Consider the following 22,191-nt stretch of genomic DNA (forward strand, 5'->3'; position numbering starts at 1 on the left):
TGATGGGGTGGCTGCTTAGATCATCAAAACTTTATGAGTCCAACTGAGCAATTATTTCTGGGGAATGTCCTGACCCTTTTTTCCTTCTGTCATCTTGGCAGAAATGAACGTGTTCTTGATGATCTTGGTTCACCATATTCTCACTTCACCTGGTTCCGGTTTCTCCCAATTCAAAGAATCGTAATTCCTCAACAACATGGCTCGATGCAGAGGTTTTATATACATTTCATAGTCTCTTCCCTTTTATAGTTTTGCAACTCTATCTTTTAGAAGGAGCCCAGAAATCCAGAAATATTGCTGTACCTTGCTTGAGAACAATAGTCCGTAGTTCTTCAATTCCTTCTCTTCCTGAGACAAAAATTGTTGTAAGCCATGCCAGGTCTTTCAGGCCTCATGCATGGTATTTTCCAAAGGGTCTTTCATAATGTGTAATTACATATATTGTGTGAAAAAATTAAAATCAGAGTCAGTTAGATCTGGCCAATGTAGCAGATATGGTAAGTCTGATCTCTGCCTTCAAGGGGTGTAGAGTCTGAGAAAAATAAGTTTTGAACAAATGCACAGAAGGAAGGAAAAAGAGAAATTCTGGCAGAGGGAATAGCGTTGGAACCTGAGGCTGAGAAGAATGTGGTGCTTCTAAGGAAATAAAAAGAGGATCCCTACAGCAGAAATACTGAGTGACGAACAAATGAGGCCCATATCCTGTAGGCTTGGGAGCTGTTTACAGTGTGCGGACTTTGCCCTAAAGGCCAAAGCAGTCAGGGAGGGGTTTTGAAACAAAAAGTGAACTGCCCTATTTGTGTTTTTCAAGATTACTACTCTAGCCACAGTGTGGAAGCATGGGGAGAGGGAGTAGGGGTGTGAGGAGCCAGTCTTAAGTTTCACTGAATTGATCTTTTGTTTCTTTGAGATTTTTAAAAATTAATTCTTAAGACCTCCTTTAATTTCTCACCTTTATTCTTCTAATAGACCCTTCTTAAAGAGTTTCCTTCTACTATTTTGTCTAATCTTATTTATCTTCCAAGGGCCTGTGGAAGAGCCCTTTTTTAGAAAACCTGTATCTTATTACTCACTTATAATCTTGTGCTTTTTGCTATGTTGTATCATGTAGCACTTTATTGGCGTGGCTTTTTAGCCACTTACAGGTATGGCGTCTTGTAGTGAAGAGTTATTTGAAGTCAGACAGAATTGGGTTCTAATTTCTAACTGTGATTTAGGGTATGTCACTTAAACTCATGGAACTTTGGCTTATTCACATGTAACATGGGAGAAAAAGACCTCCTTGTTCCCAAGATTATAATTAAGTGGCAGAAAGTACATAAAGAACCCAGCACAGGAGTGCCTGGCTGGTTCAGTTGGTAGAGCATGTGACTCTTGATCTCGGGGTTGTAAATTCAATCCCCACGTTGGGGGTAGAGATTACTTAAAAATAAAATCTTAGGGGCGCCTGGGTGGCTCAGTCGGTTAAGCGGCTGCCTTCGGCTCAGGTCATGATCCCAGGGTCCTGGGATCGAGCCCCGCATCGGGCTCCCTGCTCAGCTGGGAGTCTGCTTCTCCCTCTCCCTCTGCCTGCCTCTCTGCCTACTTGTTCTCTCTATCTCTCTGTCAAATAAATAAATTAAAAAATCTTTAAAAAAATAAAATAAAAATAAAATAAAATCTTAAAAAAAAGCACAATTTCTAAAATAGAGTGGTTTTTAATTAATAAAGTGGTTTCTTCTTTCTTCTTCTTCTTGCTTGCCTTTTTAAAATTAACCTGAGAAGTTCTGTAGTGGGTGGCTGTATATCAGTTTTAGGGCCTTGCATACAATAGCAAATAAATAATTAATGAACTAAATGGAAATGATGTCATATACACACTCTTAATAAAGTAAGCTACTTCATCCAGTGTAACAATGGTGTGTGTAACTTGGAGTTAGTAACATTCTCTTCCTTTATCCCATTGTGTTAAGTATGGCTTTGCTCACATAGATTACTCTTAAAAGTTATTTTTAGTGAGTCTGGAAGATCACTATTCTTAGATCCTGGAATTTTATCTCTACTCTGATTTCCAATTCTTCAGACAGTGATCCACTGTTCTAGAGGCTGGTCTGATTGTCTTCCATTATCCTTAATTTCCATTCTCTTTTGATTCCAAGCATTCATCCCTATTCTTCAGGTTCTCCATGGTTTTGGAGAGGTTCCAGATGCACTGTGGAGATGAGCTTCAGGGCATTTGCACTTCTCTGTGCCGCTCCAAATGTGTCTACGAGTTTCTGTTTTTGTACCCCTGAGTAATTGAATTAGAATTTAGGACAAATAGATTTCTGGTAAAGACTGATTTCACAATTTTTGGTTGTGTGTGTTAAGTGGACTGAAGTAGCTTTCAAATGTGAGCTAAATGAGAAAAACATTAATTGAAATGTTTAAATAATATGTACAACATAAGTTCAGGGATATAGATCATTTCCCTGAAATAAAATAAAGAGCAATAAAAAAAGACTCCTATAACATTCTTTAATAATCAAGATAAATAAATGTCTGGTCTGTGAATTGGTTTAGAATACTGACATTTAAACAATAAAGAAATATTGGTGCTATAAAGCTTAAAACTGACACAACTTCCCTTCAATTCCCTAAAGTATAGTTGTCCAACTGTTATGACTTCCAGAAAAAACATCAGATCTTCTGAAAAAACTTTTTATCATTTAACTGTGTATATAATGAACAGGGAAAAAAAATAGAAACTTCAGAAAAATGTCTATCTAGTTTACTGCAGAAAACTTTTTAAAAATAAAAGTTTAGATGGGGAAATATATAGGTTAATATCAATATTGATTTGTAGTAATTTATACTAATTTGATAAATAATAATATTTTTTGAATACTAAGTAGGATAATTTCTTTCAAATCATTGAGTAATTTGGGCAGAAGACATAACTTCTTTGGGCTACTGTCTTCATTTAAGAAAGGATAGAGAAATGGAAATGCAGAAAATTGGTATACCTGTTCATTTTCTTTTTTTTTTTTAAGATTTTATTTATTTATTTATTTGACAGAGAGAGACACAGCAAGAGAGGGAACACAAGTGGGGGGTGGGGGGGAGAGGGAGAAGCAGGCTTCCCGCGGAGCAAGGAGCCTGATGCAGGGCTCCATCCCAGGACTCTGGGATCATGACCTGAGCCGAAGGCAGATGCTTAACGGCTGAGCCACCCAGGTGCCCCTACCTGTTCATTTTCATGGAAGCCATTATTCTAGGTAGAAATAATCAAGGAATTTATGAGTTTTAAGTTATATCTGGATGTGATGACATTTAACTAAGTTGTGCAGTTTGCAAAGATGACCAGACACTTTCCTGATAAGAGATAAGCAGTGAGATTATCTACTCTCTGATTTTTCATCCTTAGAAAAAATATGAAACTGAAGATATTCTAGCAACACATTATTTTTTCCCTGTACCAAATGTAAGACAAAAATGATGAAAGGAAAAATTTTTCCTGGATTTGAGCATTCCATGATTTCATAAATGATTTTTTAATTATTGTGCACAGAAATTATTTTCACATTATGTAATGCAAGTCAAGTTGCAATGGCTTAGTATAAGATACATATCCAAATTCCTTTTGGTTCTCAGCCTTAGATATTTTGACCAAGAATATGTGAGCAGTTAATCAACTTTATTGGCAAACATATCTTACAGGAGACATGAAAAGAATTTAAAAAGCACTGTCCATAAGGAAATATTGCTAAAATGAACTACATTAAAATTAAGATCTTTTACTAATCAACAGACACCAATAAAAGAGTTAAAACAAAAGCCACAGAATGGAAAAAAGAAACAAACTAGTAGGACAAAGAGCAAATGTTTGCATAGAACTTTCACCAAAGAGCTATCCAAACAGCTAATAAGTAGATAAAAAGATAATCAACTTCATTAGCCACCAGGAAAATTCAAATTAGGACCATAGTGTGATATCACAACCCCTTGACCAGAATGGTTAAAATGAACTAGATTTAGAGTACTGACTATTGGCAAAGATGTAGGGCAACCATACACTGATGGTAGAAGGCAAGATGGGTACAACTCCTTTGGAAAACTTTTTAGCAATATTTACTAAAGCTAAATATACATATACCTATAACCCAGCAATTTTGCTTTTCTGGATATATCTAACAAAATTGCAACCATATGTTAATATATGTTCAAAAGACATATATATGAATCCTCATAAAAACATTATTCTTAATAGTTTTTTTTTTTTTTTTTTAAATTTTATTTTATTTATTTTTTTTTTTTTAAAGATTTTATTTATTTATTTGAGAGAGAGCACATGAGAGGGGGGAGGGCCAGAGGGAGAAGCAGACCCCCCGCCAAGCAGGGAGCCCGATGCGGGACTCGATCCAGGCACTCCAGGATCATGACCTGAGCCGAAGGCAGTCGCTCAACCAACTGAGCCACCCAGGCGCCCATAAAAACATTATTCTTAATAGCCCTAATAGAAGCAAGTCAAATATCTATTAAGTGGCCAATGGATAGGGGCACCTGGGTGGTGCAGTCAGTTAAGTGTCTGACTCTTGGTTTAGGTTCAGGTCATGATCTCAGGTCGTGAGATTGAGCCTGACATTGGGCTCTACACTAAGTGCAGAGTCTGCTGGAGATTCTCTCTCCTTCTCCCTCTGCCCCTCATGCTTGTGTGTGTAAGCTCTCACTTTCTCTCAAATAAATAAACCTTTTAAAAAAAGAGTACAATGGATAAATATTAGTATACCATGGAATATTACACAATGATAATGCATAAATTAAAACAATATGTTGTAATGTGGATGAATCTCAGAAACATAATTTTGAGTGAAAAAAAGTCAGTTGCAAGAGGGTACAGATTTATTATTTTATTTATGTAAGCCTCAGAAATAGGCGAAGGCAATCTTTGGTGTTAATATTCAGGATAGTAATTACCTATGAAGAACTTGTGGCTGGGAGTGGGCAAGAGGGAATGTTTTAGAGCACTACTAATGATCTGTTTCTTAATCTGAGTGATGATCATAATACAGTGTGTTCAATTTCTGTAAATTTGTGAAGCTGTCCACTTACGACTTGTGCACAGTTAGTTTGCATAAAAAGTTTACATAAAATGAAATTAAGGATGAAAATTTGTCAAGGCTTTAACAAGCCACTGGGAGAATTACCTGCCAATGACATTGTACAATTAACAAAGGATCCAGGGGCACCTGCGTGGCTCAGTTGGTTAGGCAGCTGCCTTCGGCTCTGGTCATTGATCCCAGGGTCCTGAGATCAAGCCCCAAATCAGGCTCCCTGCTCAGTGGGAGGTCTGCTTCTCCCTCTCCCTCTGCTGCTCTCCTTTTTGCACTCTCTTGCCCATGCTCTCTCTCTCTCAAATCAATGAATGAAATCTTTAAAAAAACAAAACAAACAAACAAAATGAAACGAAGGATCCATATCCAGAGTTTTTTTGGCATAACCCTTAGCACCATGTGTGGACAGAGAGACAACACAAAGTCAAATGAGTATTAACTCTTTTTAAATAGATATTAAAAAAAAATTAAAAACTTGTTGGGTGAAATCAAAACTAATAAAAAACATTTCCATACAAATTCTACACAGATTTTGAAGTTGTGCTAAGAAGTAACAAGAGTTAGGGGCGCCTGGGTGGCTCAGTCGTTAAGCATCTGCCTTCGGCTCAGGTCATGATCTCAGGGTCCTAGGATCGAGCCCCGCATTGGGCTCCCTGCTCAGCAGGAAGCCTGCTTCTCCCTCTCCCGCTCCCCCTGCTTGTGTTCCCTCTCTCGCTGTGTCCCTCTCTGCCAAATAAATAAATAAAAATCTTTAAAAAAAGAAAAAAAAAGGGCGCCTGGGTGGCTCAGTTGGTTAAGCGACTGCCTTCAGCTCAGGTCATGATCCTGGAGTCCCTGGATCGAGTCCCGCATCGGGCTCCCTGCTCGGCAGGGAGCCTGCTTCTCCCTCTGACCCTCCCCCCTCTCATGTGCTCTCTGTCTCTCTCATTCTCTCTGTCTCAAATAAATAAATAAAATCTTTAAAAAAAAAAAAAGAAAAAGAAAAAAAAGAAGTAACAAGAGTTAAAAGATATTGGTGTGGGAAAGAAATTATGTCCTCCTGTTTAAGGTTTTAAGACCAATCTAAATATTTTGGGGTTTGTGAATTTGAAAAATTGTTATTAGCAAAGACTTTGGAGTAGCTAATAATCTAAAATTAATTTGGCAAAATCTAAACATTCAGAAAAATAAAGAAAGTTTTTGTGGCAAAGGGGACTTTGTGGATGCTTTATTCAATAAAAATATAATAATAGTAAAAGGGGAACCCTCTTACTCTGCTGGAGGGAATGCAGGCTGGTACAGCCACTCCGGAAAACAGTGTGGAGGTTCCTCAAAAAGTTAAAAATAGAGCCACCCTATGACCAGCAATTGCATTACTGGGTATTTACCCAAAGGATACAAACATAGTGATCTGAAGGTATACCTGCACCCCAATATTTATAACAGCAATGTCCACTATAGCCAAAATATGAAAAGTGCCCAGATGTCCTTTGACAGATGAATGGGTTAAGCAGATGTAGCAGATGTGGAATATTACTCAGCCATCAAAAAAAGAAATGAAATCTTACCATTTGCAAAGGTGTGGATGGAACTAGAGGGTATTATGCTGAGCAAAATAGCTCATTAGAGAAAGACAATTACCATAGGACTTCACTCATATGTGGAAGTTAAGAAACAAGACAGAGGATCATAGGGGAAGGGAACAAGAATAAAATCTAATGAAATCAGAGAGGGAGACAAACCATAAGAGACTTTTCACTGTAGGAAACAAACTGAGGGTTGCTAGAGGGAAGGTGGATGGAGGGATGGGGTAATGGGGTGATGAGCATTAAGGAGAGCACTTGATGAAATAAGAACTGGGTGTTATATGCAACTGATCAATCACTAAAATCTACCTCTGAAACTACTACACTGTATGCTAATTAATTAAATTTAAATAAAGAAAATTTAAAAAAAATAAAAATATTATAGCTATTTGAATTTAAAATGATGTATTTACTTTGTATTGGTTAAATATACCACCTCTAGAGACTACGATATATACCTCTTACTTTTATGCAATTATATTCTTATTGTAATTTCTTACCCATGATATGATTTCTATCCTATTCAGATTAATAAAATTCTTCCTTCTAAAATTTCCTCATTCAATATTATACTCTCCATATACAACATTATATTTAAATCACGTTTGTTTCTTCCACTAAAGATAATACGTTAAGTGTTGTTTCTGAGTAATTTGTTTGAAATTTTCTTTGATGAATTTTTCTAAGATGTCAAAATCCAAGTCTTTTCTCCAGATCTGGAGCCTCGAAATAATAAATTGGAAAGCTGTTGGTATTTTTGTTCACCATTATAACCCTAGAGCAAAGCCCCAGGGCATGCTGCGGTCCCTTACTAAATAATGTTGAGTGGAATTTTACTAACTTCCTAAAGGTCTTCCTAAGGTCTTTGGACTCCTTTCTTCCAGGTAGGCTGCTTTACTGTATCTTGATTGGTAGTGATGACCACTCCCCATCTATACTCAGTCTTCACCCTTCTTCTCACCATTGTTCTGAAACCCATGGATTTATGATAGCTACTGCCTTCCTCTCACCCTAAAAATATCAGAAAGCTTCAAGAAAGATTTGGAGCCACTACTTACCAATTGGGAGTCACTGTCTAGAATTAATCTTCCACCTCTCTTGCATGAGACAAGTCATCATGTTAAAATAGAAAATGGGAATCTAGATCTATGATACCTAATGCAATGTCCATCATCCAGGGTCTACCTGGATACCTCTAACAGTGAGGGAGCCAACTACTTCATGATACAGTTTAGGCCATTGTTGGGTAGCACTCATTGCTGACTCTCTTCAACCCCTTGAGGTAATAGTAATGGTATTTTTAAATGAGATTCCTTCAAATATCGTAAGGGAATTATAGTCCCTCTCCAAAGCTACATCTTCTCTAGTTTCTTTAGTCATTCTTTTTATGACGTGATTCCAAACAATCTCCTGGTCTGCTTATTCTCTTCTAAACTAAATCTAGGTCAGTGTCTGTCTTAAAATAGCATGCCCAAAATTAAATATAATACCCATATGTGGTCTCTCCTCTACAGAATACAGTGGTTGATTCTATCCCAAGATCTGGATTCTAAACTTTTTTTAGGGCAGCTCAATTTGCCCTTGGGCCCACACTCTACTTCATTGTTAGCTGGCAGTGGTGACTCTGACCATGGCAGTCCTCTTTTTCTGTTAGATTCCACCTTCTAAACCACTCCTTTGGTTTTGCTTCCAACAGGACAACTTCTTTTTATTTTTTGGAAGAGCTTAAAAATACCTCTTTTTTCCCGACTCTTGTCTCTTTTCTTCCTCTCCTCTTCAGTAACTCTGTAAAGGTCGCTTCCCCTGCTTCCAGAGATTCTTTTCCTACCTCAGATTTTATCTCACTCTGTCTAAAGGTCAGCCCTAATTGTGGCTAAGCATTAGCAATAATTCAAAAGGACACAATAAAACATCTGTCATTTTTACCCAAGGCCACTTTCTCAATCAGCATTGGCACCACAATCAGCACCCATATATTGTTGTACACCCACAGAATGGTGGGCTCTCAAGATATTTCCCAATTATTTTACTGGGTAGTTTAATTACTTTCCTATGCTATGTATGATCTAGAACCTTCTACTTGGGCCAATCTTTCAGAATTAAGCAACTGCTTTGTGAGGAGCACTGGAGTCAATACTGGTAAGAAAAATATTTGTTATAGAAACATGGAATATTAGAAGAAAATATTGTCTAGCACAAACACTTTAATCAGAGCAGAAATTCATCTTAACACATCCCTGCCATATGGTGTTCCAGCTGCTACTTGAAGAACAGTGTCAGGGAGCTCACTAAATTTTAGGATAGCTTATTTAATTCTCAAACATTTCATTCTGGGGGCGTCTGGATGGCTCAGTCATTAAGCGTCTGCCTTCAGCTCAGGTCATGATCCCAGGGTCCTGGCATGGAGCCCCGCGTCGGGATCCCTGCCCAACGGGAAGCCTGCTTCTCCCTCTCCCACTCCCCCTGCTTGTGTTCCCTCTCTCTCTGTCTGTCTCTCTCTCTCTGTCAAATAAATAAATAAAATCTTAAAAAACAAACAGACAAACAAAAAGCAAACATTTCATTCTGTAGAAAGCTTCTTCAAAATAAGACAAACCTACTTTCTTTCCCATAGCTTTCTATTACACCTTTCTAGTTATGCCTTTTGGCTGCCAAATAAATAAACCTCTTTCATAGAGACAGCTCTAAAAATACTTTGAAATTATTTATTATATTTCACAATAACTTCATTCTTGAAAAGGCTATTTGGTAGTATAGTATAAAGATATAATAATATTAGTTAATATTAAGCACTTTGCTAATTACATTGTGTGGGGGTTTTTTGGTTATCATAGAACACTTAGTATTTATTTAATTTAATTCATATCTCTCTCTCCTTCCCTCCCTGCCTCCTTCCCTCTCTCCTTTCCTTTCCTTAATTTTCTTTTTCTTTCTTTCTTTCTTTTCTTTCTTTTCTTCCTTTCTTCTTTCTTTCTTTCTTTCTTTCTTTCTTTCTTTCTTTCTTTCTTTCTTTGTAGTAGCCATCTTAAAGGTGTGAAGTAATATCTCATTGTGGTTTTGATTTGCAACTTCCTAATGACTAACAATGTTAAGCATTTTTTCTTATGCCTATTGACTATTTGCATATCTCCTTTGGAGAAATGTCTATTCAAGTCTTTGCCCATTTTTAAATTGGGTCATTTATTTTTTGTTGTTGAGCTGTAGGAGTTATTTTTATATTCCATATATTAATCCCTTATCAAAAACATGATTTATAAATATTCCTTCCCATTATGGAAGTTGCATTTTTACTCTGTGACTGTGTCCTATGCACTGAAATTTTTAAAGTTGATGTAGCCCAGTTTATCTATTTTTAATTTTACTGATTGTGCTTTTGTTGTCATGTCCAAGAAATTACTTCCTAATCCAATGTCAAGAAGCTTTTCCCGTTTTTTCCTGAGTGTTTGATAGTTTTACCTCTTACATTTAGGTCTTTGATACATTTTGAGTTCATTTTTTTGTGCACAATTGACTTTTTAACATAAATGTAAATTTCACACTTAGCTCCATTAAATTTCATATCTTCATTTTGGCCATTTTTTGTCTTTTCAAGATCTTTCAAAGCCAAAATTATCAGTGATAATATTAATTCTGCTTTTCATAGAATCTGCATGTCATCTCAAAGTTTTATCACCATGCCCTCTATGTCCTCAACCTAATAATATTGTTTATAAGCCCAACATTAAAGTCCTCCTCCTAAGTTAGTCATTGGCCAATATTATTTAAGTGCATTTATTCAATGGTTCTTCATAAATTCGACATGGAAATTACGAATATTGAGAAATTTACAAAGTTTTACTGAAATCTTTTTTTTTAAGATTTTATTTATTTATTTGACAGAGAGAGACAGTGAGAGAGGGAACACAAGAAAGGGGAGTGGGAGAAGGAGAAGCAGGCTTCCCGCAGAGCAAGGAGCCTAACATGGGGCTCGATCCCAGGACCCTGGGATCATGACCTGAGCCGAAGGCAGACACTTAAGGACTGAGCCACTCAGGCACCCCTACTGAAATCTATCTTCACTATGCCTATAGTATGTCTTTAATTCATCAACCCTCAAATTACATTAATATGAATTAATGATAGTGATAATATGAACCATTTAATTTAGAATGTAAATTATAAAAATGATTTTAATTAAATTCATTTTCTATTATTTTCCAATCCACAAACTACTAAAAAATGCTACAGAGTAAAAGTCCACTGATAATTCCTCCAAGAAAGATGTAAAAATAATTTCTAATTACATAGTATAAAACTTATAAATTGTTTTTCATTTTGTATGTTGAAAAATAACCTCACAATCTTATTTGCATTTTTAATTTGCTTTCAAATTCTATCTTTATACATTGTACGTAATGTAAAGAAACCCTTGAACAAGGCTTCCAAAATTTCATAAATTCAGGGTTAGTGGAGCTGATTATGATGAAAGTGCTCAAAACTAATGGGAATTTAGTAGAAAAGTATCCTTAATCACTGTCTTGCTATCTAATTTGTTCCTCCCATATATATTGATATAACACACAAAACAAACAAGAAATATATATATATTCATATGTATGTGTAAATATATACATAGTTTTTACTTATAATCTGCTTATGTTAGTAATTTCATAGCAGAGAAGCTGTGTGGTAGCATGTTGCAGTCATATATCAAAAGACAGTCCCAGGAGAACTTGAATTCACTTCTATCTGAGTTATGCACTGATGATTCCTAAGAAGGACATGACCTCCAGATTAGATAATCAAGGCCTCGTTATTTTTATCAGATATGCCAAGAAAAATCAATTGCTTCCTTCAAAAACAAATTAAACAACAAACCTTTCCCAAGGAAGTTGCACACATTTGTTTATGAAATTTGAGGTTGTTTTGGTGTTCCAAAATACTCACTTTCTCAAGAAGGCATTGTTAGAAATGAGGCTAAAGAATAAGGTTTTGGTATTTTTAGACAGAGAGAAATTTAATATATAGCCAATAATTCGTTCAACTTTTGTAAGTAGTGGTTAGAACAAGAGGTTGCCAGAAGGGAGGTGGGTGGAGGGATGGGTGAAATAGGTGAAGGAGATTAAGAGGTACAGAATTTTACTTGTAAAATAATAAGTCAAGGGGATGAAAAGTACAGCATAGGGAATATTGTCAATAATATTGTAATAATTTTGTATAGTGACAGATGATAATTACACTTACTGCTGTGAGCATTTCGTAAGGTATATAAATGTTGAACCGTTGTGTTGTACACCTGAAACTAATATAATATGTCAAGTACACTTCAATTAAGAATAAAATTAAATAAATTAAAATAGAAATTTAATATATAACCAATAGCTGGTTCAGATTGTGTAACTAGTGTTACAAACTGTGTTTAATATGCTCCTTAATTTATCGTAAAAAAAACAGGAAATATTGAATCACTCGAATGGTGGGCATTCAAGCTACTATAGAATTTTATAGGTCTACATAGTCAAAAAGAAGTTTTTTCAACAGCAATCATTCTTTCCTTTGAATCTGTAGGTTTACTGATGTAATTTTATCTGCATATACTTACTCTGAAATAATGCAATATCCCCTTTATGTCTCATCTGTAAGTTTACTTCATGTCTTTGGTTAAAATTCTGAACATAAATAGAATTGACCCATGACTAAAAATTATATTTCATAATAAGGAAAAGAAAAATAAAAAAATAATTATATTATCATGATTATACCTTATAATATATACACAAAAGTATACTGTTGTAAATACATTATTGATAAGCTATAATATATCAATAATGGAAAATATATTTACAACAAAAATAACTTAAGATGAGAGTTTGCAAACTGCAGTGCATGAGTGAAGCACTGAAGGACAATTCCAGTCTTATTATTGCTTAAAGAGATTCTCCTTGCATTCTAGAAGTCCCATGCTGTTTTTGGATGTTTCTTGTGGCCGCATAATAAGTAAAATAACCTTGCTCCAAAGCCTAGACCTTTCCCTTTGTATATCCATTAGTACCAAACAGAAGAATGTGATGTTAGAGAGCTGAACAATTCATGGTTTCTAGGTATGCCATAAAATGGGATACAAATAAGTCACAACAAAACTGTTTTCATGAAACTGTGTAAACCCATATACATACATACAGTCCCACAGTCATAGTTATGTTTAAGTCATAATGTAAATTCATTGTGTGATTGTTTAGAGTGTAAGCTTTGTGCCTGGATAGAAATCTTTGCTTATGGTCAGATTACTTAACCTCTAAGCCATTGTTTTTCACTTGTAAAATAGGTGAAAGACTTTATAGTTGTAAATACAAACATGCTTGTACATAGTAAAGATTCATAAGTATTAGTCAACATTGGTAGAAATTAACTGTGATGTTAAGTGGGTTAACACATGTGATACGATTAGAACAGATGGACACACAGTCAATGTTTTTGTTATCTTTGTACCATTTGTGCTGGCCTTTCTCTGGATGGAGTGCCCGTGCCCTTTGAACTGCTTCCAGCATTCTGAAGAAATGGACATTGTTTGCAAATGAAGATTCTTGTACTCCTAATGTGATCCTGAAGATGGTGTTTTAAAGTTTCAGAACATTTTCAAATGTGCACTATCAAATTCAACCATAAAATACCTCTTCTGGGAAAATGGAGAAATATATATATATATATGGCATAAATAAATATTTATAAATAAATATATATATATATGGCAGTCAAAAAATGTTCATGGACCACCTGTTGATTGGAGGCATCCCAAGATATAGTATATCTTTTAATAGGTTATCTATAGTATATCTTTAATAACTTCTAAATAACTAATAGGTCCTAAATAAATAGTATATCTTTAATAGGTTCTAAAATTAGGATAGGGGTACAAGATGTTAATATATAAATATTATGCAATATTATTAAAACTTCAGACTTCACATGAGACGTTAATTAAGACAGCAATTATATAAGTGTATCATTGAAGATTTATTCTTTGGTGTTAAGTCCTAAATTTATTGCTGTCAAGCAAAATTGATTTTTGTAGCACTGGAAAATAAAGCTCTGTGGTTCTGACTTCTAAGGAATTGTAAGACTCATAATTACTTACGATTGTTACTTAATTTCTATCTTTTCTTTTAAATGGTGAGGTGGCTGGGAGGAGGAGATTGCACCAGCTTGCCACATTGAGCATGGATTCAGTACTTCCATTAGATTTCAGAACTGGATGTTGCTCCTAACCAAGCGGCTTGCTTTATATCTTAAGATCATCAGGAAAGTCTTTGTTAACTGCCAGATGGTATGTTGACCTAAGGAAATGAGCATTTAGCTACTGGAAATCCATTGTGCCAAGTACAACATTCCTAAATGAATATGGAAGGAGAGATCATTGTTTATGGTCCACCTATTCACGCAGAAGAGTTGCTGAGTTTTGGCATTCCAGTAGGGCCAAGGATGGTGAAATGACAAAAGACTCAGGAGACCACTTAAAAGTATGTTTCCCTACTTAATTAGGCAATAAAGATTTTCCAGGAAACTGGACTTCCTTAGATTGAGGAGTTCTTAACACTGCTGATCTAAGATATTGCAAAAATATGTGCTTGGTTCTTTATTTTAGGTGCATCCCAACCATCTCACCACCCTCACCACTTCTGCCCTGACCCTTACCATGGTCATCTCTCCTGAACCACTTGCGATAGTAACCTACCCACTCCCTCTGCTCAGTCGTTTTTACACACATAGAACAGATGAATTATTTAAAAATGCAAGTGAGATTGTGCCACTCTTCAGCTAAACCCCCCCTAGTGGCTCTCCTCTTCACTCCAAGTGAAAGCCAAAATCTTGACAATGGCCTATAAGTTCTGTCATTACTTCTCCATCTTATTGACCCTGCCCCCACTTGCTTGACTCCTACAACCCTGCCTTCTTGCTGTGCTTTGAACATGGGGCCTGCCACCATTCAGGGCCTTCCACATACTGTCCTGTCTGTGGGAATGCTCTTTCCCCAGATATCCACATGCTCAGCTCTGCTCCTCCCCTCTTTCAGGCCTTTGCTCAAATGGGACCTCCTCAGTAAGCCTTTCTCTGACCACACTAGATGAATGATATCACTCCCCAACTTTAACAGCCCATTGCACTTTTGTAATTTATTTTCTCCAGTATCACTAACAGACATTATTACAGAGTTTACTTATTTGCATTATCTGCCTCCCACTACCAGCATATAAGCTCTATGAAGATAGGGAATTGTATCCAATATATTCATTGCTAACTCTGGAAACTAGAATGTCTGGCCCACAGACAACACTCATATATATTTGTTAAAGAAGTAGAATGAATGAATCCTGCTGGAGATTAAAGTCTTTCTAACCACCACAGACTTAAGAATGACCTTGAAGTCTTAACAATAACTCCGACCTTGAAGTCTTGTCAGAATGTCTGTACTGCCTCTTCCCCTCCAGCCAATGAAATCTGAATAAAGCTATAGACTAATGGTTCAACTTGGCATGGCATTTTAGTTCTAGCTCTGTGTTCCCTGGGTTATTACACTTTTCCTAACATTAAAACTAGCCACCTTGTACTGGCTGTAGGGAATATTCTTATGAGGGACTTCTGGCACAGAATGTGAAGGAGATAGATGCATACATTCCGAAGTGAATCTAAGTGGCTTTCGTGGAAGCCCTTGTAGAGTCCAATGGGATAGTGGCAGAAAAGGTCTAATTCCAACATGGACATCTGTAAGCATTTTCCTCCCTTGACTATAAGACAAATACAAAAGAAAGATAGAAAGTATTATATGCATAGAGGATTTGGACAATGTGTGTTGTTGGAAGGCAGATGAAAAATAAATTAATTTTCATCTCATTCTAAGCATTTGGTAGACCTTTTAAAGTGTACCAAATTAATAAGTATAATTTTATTAGTTGATTTATCTTTTGTATATATAGTAGGCAAATTGATTTACTGTAAAATTCAATAGGGAAACGGAAAGAATTTTAATTCTGATTTAAGGTATTTGTAGTACATGCTGCCTGGTGTAATAAAAAAGAAGGTATGGTATGGCTTCATAATGAGCGATCAAAAACTATCAGAGTTAGTCTCACAGAAGTGATAACAGAAATCACGTTTATGTAATTCCTTCAAACTTTCATCTTCCTATGAAATATTACCGTATTTATACTTAGTTGGAAGAGAAAAAAATTTATTTCCCTTGGGTAAGAAATAGCAGATGGGGACTACAATACATGTGTGTGTGTGTATATATATATATGTACATATATATGTACATATATATATTATTTTGAAAACAGAAAAGTTAAGTGACAGAAAACAATGTAATATATTTTACATTCCAATTAGTATAGGATTTTATTTTATTAGGATAAGTTCCTTATTTTCATTCTGAATGACAATCATTTATTATCAAAAGTTATATCTATATCCTTTTATTAAAATTTTTGAATTTCTATTCTTACTTTTACTTCTTAGACTCCACTCCTGAGTGACTTCTTGTCAACATGACTTCTGATAATACTGACATTATGCTCTTTAAACCAAAACTAGGACAATAAATAATATCAGTGACCATTCACTGGGGCCCTGGCTAATGACAGGCACAATGCTGGGTACTTTGCACACTTAATCATCCCAAATCTTACAAGGTAGATATTTTAATCTCTAATTCATCAATGCAAAGCTTGAGGTTTGGAAGGAGAACAAATCTAAGAAAGAGATAGTAAATCTGAGAATTAAATCAAAATCTCTGTGATTCCAAAGCCTGTATTTTTTCCTCTATACCAGTTAGTTCCTCAAATGATCTTATGTATTTTTAGATTAAAAAAAAATCCCACATATGCATGGCAGCACATTGAGACAGAGAGAAGAGGATAGGAGAAGAAATGTATGAAGTATTTATTATGCACAAGCCTGTGTTTAATGCTTTCATTATATTATTTCAAAATAGAGAGGTGAGTGTCTTATCCCATTTTACAGATGAGAAAACTGAGTTAGAAAAGCGATAAGTATAAACAGTACTGAAGGGACTTATTTGGGATTCACATTCAAATCTTCCTGGCTGTAAATGGCACATCACTTATACCACACTAAAGCTGGTAGAAGTGTTAGATAACAAATATGCCTAAAAATGAGTATGTATCCTTTTCATTGAATTAAATCTACCTTTGTCCTGGCTCATGGAGAAGTGGTCAGGTTGAAAATACAAATAAAATTCTAATCCTTAGTAATTACTTTTCTATTTTTCTCTATAATCCCTGATTCAGTCTTCATTGATATGTAGAAACTGAACATTTCTCTTGATTTTATGGCTATTCTTGAATATGTTTCCAACTCAAATTATTTAAAAATGTGAATTTAACAAAAAAATGTTTTCCCTAATTATTTGGCCTAATTTAATTAAGACTTACATTGGAATTTTTCCACCAAATGTATAAAAGATAGATTTATAGAGAAGAATGAAGAAGAAATTTAATTTGAAATGAAAAGGAGACTATAAATCTTCTTTATGCATGTTGAAAAGCTTTTCTAGATTTGAAAACAACTTTTTTATAGTACTGCTATTTTTCCCCCCTTTCAAATAGAAGGGTATTGTTAACATCAGCTGCACAGATTCAAAATGGTAGCCATTTTAACTGAGCATTTTCAGAGTAGTTGAAAGTCCTTATCACATAACCATGTCATGAGAGGGCCCTTGTCCCAGAATAATCCTTTTGCATAGGAAGGCAGAATTTAGGTTGCTGTGGGAGTATTCAGAGTGTAATCTCTGACTGACTGGGATTAAGGTCAGATAATAAACCTTCTGCAAACACAGTATTCAGGTTGAATTCACTTGGAAGCAGAAGTGAATTAGAACTAGCCTTTAAATGTATCTCTTCTGGACAAAAACAATGAGACTGCCGTGGTTGTACTGGCCCTGGCTTTGTCTGGGATCCACACAGACTCTGTTCACCCTTCCATACAATTACTCCCTTCAACCAAGCCCTACACAGCTTACTGTCAAAAGAGGTAAGTGCAGAGAAAAACAATCAAAGCTTCCCAAAAGACTGTTTCATGATTCCTGCAGATTTCGTGAGGTGGATGAGACCATTTTTTTCTGCTGCATGGCAAAATAAATGGACACACTTGCATGATCAGATCGTGCATTCTCTCTTGTTGGAAAGGCTCTTTGTGAAACCAAGTTAAGATCAGCAGGCTGTGAGTTGCGTGCCACATCACTGTAAAAGTAATTACATTATTACTTAAAAGATGATGGCAGTCTATAATATTATTTTCAATACTTCTGGTGTTTAATAGAGAACATATATTTAATTGGAAAAGAAAATAGAGACTATAGGATCAGAAACTATTAACTTGTTAATGGAATATTGGTGAGGTCTTCTGCATGGAAATTTGGATATTAAAGAACTATTCCAACTCTTAAAGGATTTTATTGGAAGAGTCTTTTCTGTCTGAAGACAAGGTGACTCTCCTGGGGGAATACTTGTCATCACAGGGGCAAGGAAGGCAAAATTGGCCTTGGCTTCTTTTTATCCACAACCTCTAATTGCTAAGAGTTTCCTACAGTGAAATAGTCTTTTCAGGTGGTGAAGACCTAGCTTAGGCAACTGAATTTCATTTGCCATCATTTACCATCATTCCTTTATTAGAATGTGAATTACATCTAACCTTACAATATTTCACTGCTGAATGCTTTGCTTTTTTATTGTTTTTTATGTTAATTCCAATATAGTTAACATACAGTATTATATTAGTTTCAGGTGTACAATGCAGTGATTCAATAATTCTATACATTACTCACTGTTTATCATGATAAGTATACTCTTAATCCCCATCATCTATTTCTTTTTTTTTAATTTTTTTTAAAGATTTTATTTATTTATTTGAGAGAGAATGAGAGAGAGCACATGAGAGGGGGGAGGGTCAGAGGGAGAAGCAGACTCCCTGCCGAGCAGGGAGCCCGGTGCGGGACTTGATCCAGGGACTCCAGGATCATGACCTGAGCCGAAGGCAGTCGCCCAACCAACTGAGCCACCCAGGCGCCCCCCCCCTCATCTATTTCAACTCCTCTCTCCACCCACCTCCACTCAGTTTGTTCTCTATAGTTAAGCATCTGTTTCTTGGTTTCTCTCTCTCTCTCTCTTTTTTTCCTTTGCTCATTTGTTTTGTTTCTTAACTTCCACATATGAGTGAAATCATACAGTATTTGTATTTCTCTGACTAACTTATTTAACTTAGAACTATACTCTAGCCAAGTTGTTGGAAATGGCAAGATTTCATTCTTTTTGATGGCTGAGTAATATTCCAGTGTGTGTGTGTGTGTGTGTGTGTGTGTGTGTGTGTGTGTGTGTGTGTACACCACATCTTCTTTATCCATTCATCTATTGATGGACACTTGGGCTGCTTCCATAATTTGGCTATTGTAGATATGCTGCTATAAACATAAGAGTGCATGTGTCCCTTTGAATTAGGGTTTTTGTATTTTGGGGGTAAATACTCAGTAGTGGGATTACTGGGTCCTAGGGTATCCTATTTTTATCTTTTTGAGGAACCTCCACACTGTTTTCCACAGTGGCTGCACTTGTTTTTATTCCCATCAACATTGCACAAGTGTTCCTATTTCTTCACATCCTCGCCAACACTTGTTTCTTATGTTTTTGGTTTTAGCCATTCTGACAGTTGTGAGGTGGTATCTCATTGTAGTTTTGATTTGTACTTCCTTGATGATGAGTGATGTTGAGCATCTTTTCATGTGTCTGTTGGCCGTCTGGATATGTTCTTTGGAGAAATGTCTATTCACGTCTTCTGCCCATTTTTAAATCAGATTATTTGTTTTTTGGGTGTTGAGTTGTATAAATTCTTTATATATTTGGATACTAACCCTTTATCAGATATGTCATTTGCAAATATCTTCTTGTTCAGTAGGTTGTCTTTTAGTTTTGTTGATTTTTTTCCTTTGCTGTGCAGAAACTTTTTATTTTGATGAAGTCCCAATAGTTTATTTTTGCTTTTATTTCCCTTGCCTCAGGATACATATCTAGAAAAATGCTGCTACAGTCGGTGTCAGAGAAATTACTACCTGTGCTGTCTTCTAGGACTTTTATGGTTTCAGGTCTCACATTTAGGTCTAATCCATTTTGAGTTTATTCTCGTGTATGGTGAAAGAAAGTGTTCATTTCATTCTTTTACATGTAGCTGACCAGTTTTCCCAGCACCATTGTTGAAGAGACTGTCTTTTTCTCATTGTATATTCTTTCCTCCTTTGTCGAAGATTAATTGAAGAATAATTGTGGGTTTATTTCTGGATTTTTCTAAACTTAACCAAAAAGATGAGAGACCTGTACTCTGAAAACTATAAAACATTGATGAAAGAAATTGAAGATGACACAAAGAAATGGAATGACTTTCCATGCTCATGGATTGGAAGAACAAATATTGTTAAAATGTCTATACTAGTGAAAGCAATCTACTGAATGCTTTAGTTTTGCAAAGTTTTCATTTTGCATTTGCTTATAAAGTTATTATCTTCCATATCCTTTTGAATTTTAATTCTAAATGCAAATTTAATGATATTTCTATTTGTGTCTTTGTTCAAAGAACTCTAAAAAGTTTATGAGTAGAACCTGATCTGCATTTCTCTTGTTTACAATAAACTTGCAGATACAAAGTCATTTTGACTTACCTTAGAAAAGAAGATAGAAAATGACCTGATTATATTCCAAACTGACTTCTATCCAAAGGCCATAAATTCTGAGACTGATTAATCACATTTCAGTTTGGGTGTGGGAGTGCTCTTTATCATCATACCAGTTTTTTGCAAAGTTATACTTAGGCATTCTTTTGTCCTTAAATGATATTTTAAATTTAGTTCTAGAATTCAACTATAAGAGAATAGGAAAGACAATTACTTCTTAAGGTAATACAAAATGAAAGAGAACTTTTATTTTTTTATTTTTTTAAATTTTATTTTATTATGTTATGTTAGTCACCATATAATACATCATTAGTTTTTGATGTAGTGATCCACGATTCATTGTTTTTGTATAACACCCAGTGCTCCATGCAGTATGTGCCCTCCTTAATACCCATCACTGGGCTAATTCATCCCCCAATCCCCCTTCCCTCTAAAACCCTCAGTTTGTTTCTCAGAGTCCATAGTCTCTCATGTTTCATCTCTCCCTCGGATTCCCTACCCCCTTCATTTTTGCCTTCCTTCTCCTAACGTCCTCCATGCTATTCCTTATGTTCCACAAATAAGTGAAACCATATGATAATTGACTTTCTCTTTCTGACTTATTTCACTTAGCATAATCTCCTCCAGTCCCATCCAAGTTGGGTATTCATCCTTTCTGATGGCTGAGTAATATTCTGTTGTATATATGGACCACATCTTCTTTATCCATTCATCTGCTGAAGGGTATTTCGGCTCTTTCCACAGTTTGGCTATTGCGGACGTTGCTGCTAAGAGAACTTTTAGCAAAGTTGGTGAGTATAAGAATTTGCCCATAACATTTTTTTCTTTTTTTATAGTCGTTACATTTTGAGTCCTTGGTCTGTTTCTAATTTCTCATTCTTCCCATTCATATCCTAGGACAAATATCCAAAGTTAGATGATTTCTACCAATAAGCAAAGCAAACTCCCATAATCCCAGATTAATCACTGACTTTCTCAAGAGGCAGCTTTTCTGGGATGAGATGATGTCATCCAACTGGGGAGGAAAGTAAAAAAAAACCTGCTTCTTCTCTCATTTACAGAGTGAGAAGTTTAGCTATTCACAGACCAATGGCAAATGCAGCAATGTTTTCTCAAGTCTTCTGACCCTGAAAATAGTTATGCCTTCAATTTTTATTTTATTATTCTATTTTCATCTTCTTCCTATACAGAACACAGATGATCAGTGTAAAATTACAAGCTCCCTGTCACACTTTTTTTCCAGATTCCTTTTAAGGTGATTATTATTTTTCTTAATTTCTTCCCCATTTTTATCATAATTGATAGAAAATTCTACATTCTCCTCATTGCTAGACAATAATCTGAATTACAGGCCAAATTTGCAAGATCAAAAACATCATCTTCCTACCTGAAGGAGAAGAGATTATTCTTAGAACACTATTAAACATTTAGCACTATTAAACATTTAGCAATTAAAATCTCACCATAGAAAAGAAGATAACTATTATGATAGAAAAATTCATATGTGCACAATACTTCTCTGAAGCTATTTGTACTGAGGAGCATTCTATTACAGTTTTTCTTTGCGAAAGTTAGAGAGCTTTCAGGTATTTTTGAATGGGAAACACGGGGTTTTTTTGTTTTTGTTTCTTTTTTTTTTTTTTTTCCCCTCCAGCCCCTTACTATTGCTATCTCAAGAGGATAATGCCTCATAAAGAAAATTAAGTGCGTGGTTGCTATGACTGAATGATTCCCTTCTGTCAGCCCAGGGGCAAGAATGGAGCTGAATTTAACCTTTAGTTTTCAAGGTCAGAGAAAGATTAGATAAATGGGAAACAACCACTCCTCCCATATCCTGTTCATG

Source organism: Neomonachus schauinslandi, chromosome 2, assembly GCF_002201575.2.
Source record: "Neomonachus schauinslandi chromosome 2, ASM220157v2, whole genome shotgun sequence".
NCBI lineage: Eukaryota > Metazoa > Chordata > Mammalia > Carnivora > Phocidae > Neomonachus > Neomonachus schauinslandi.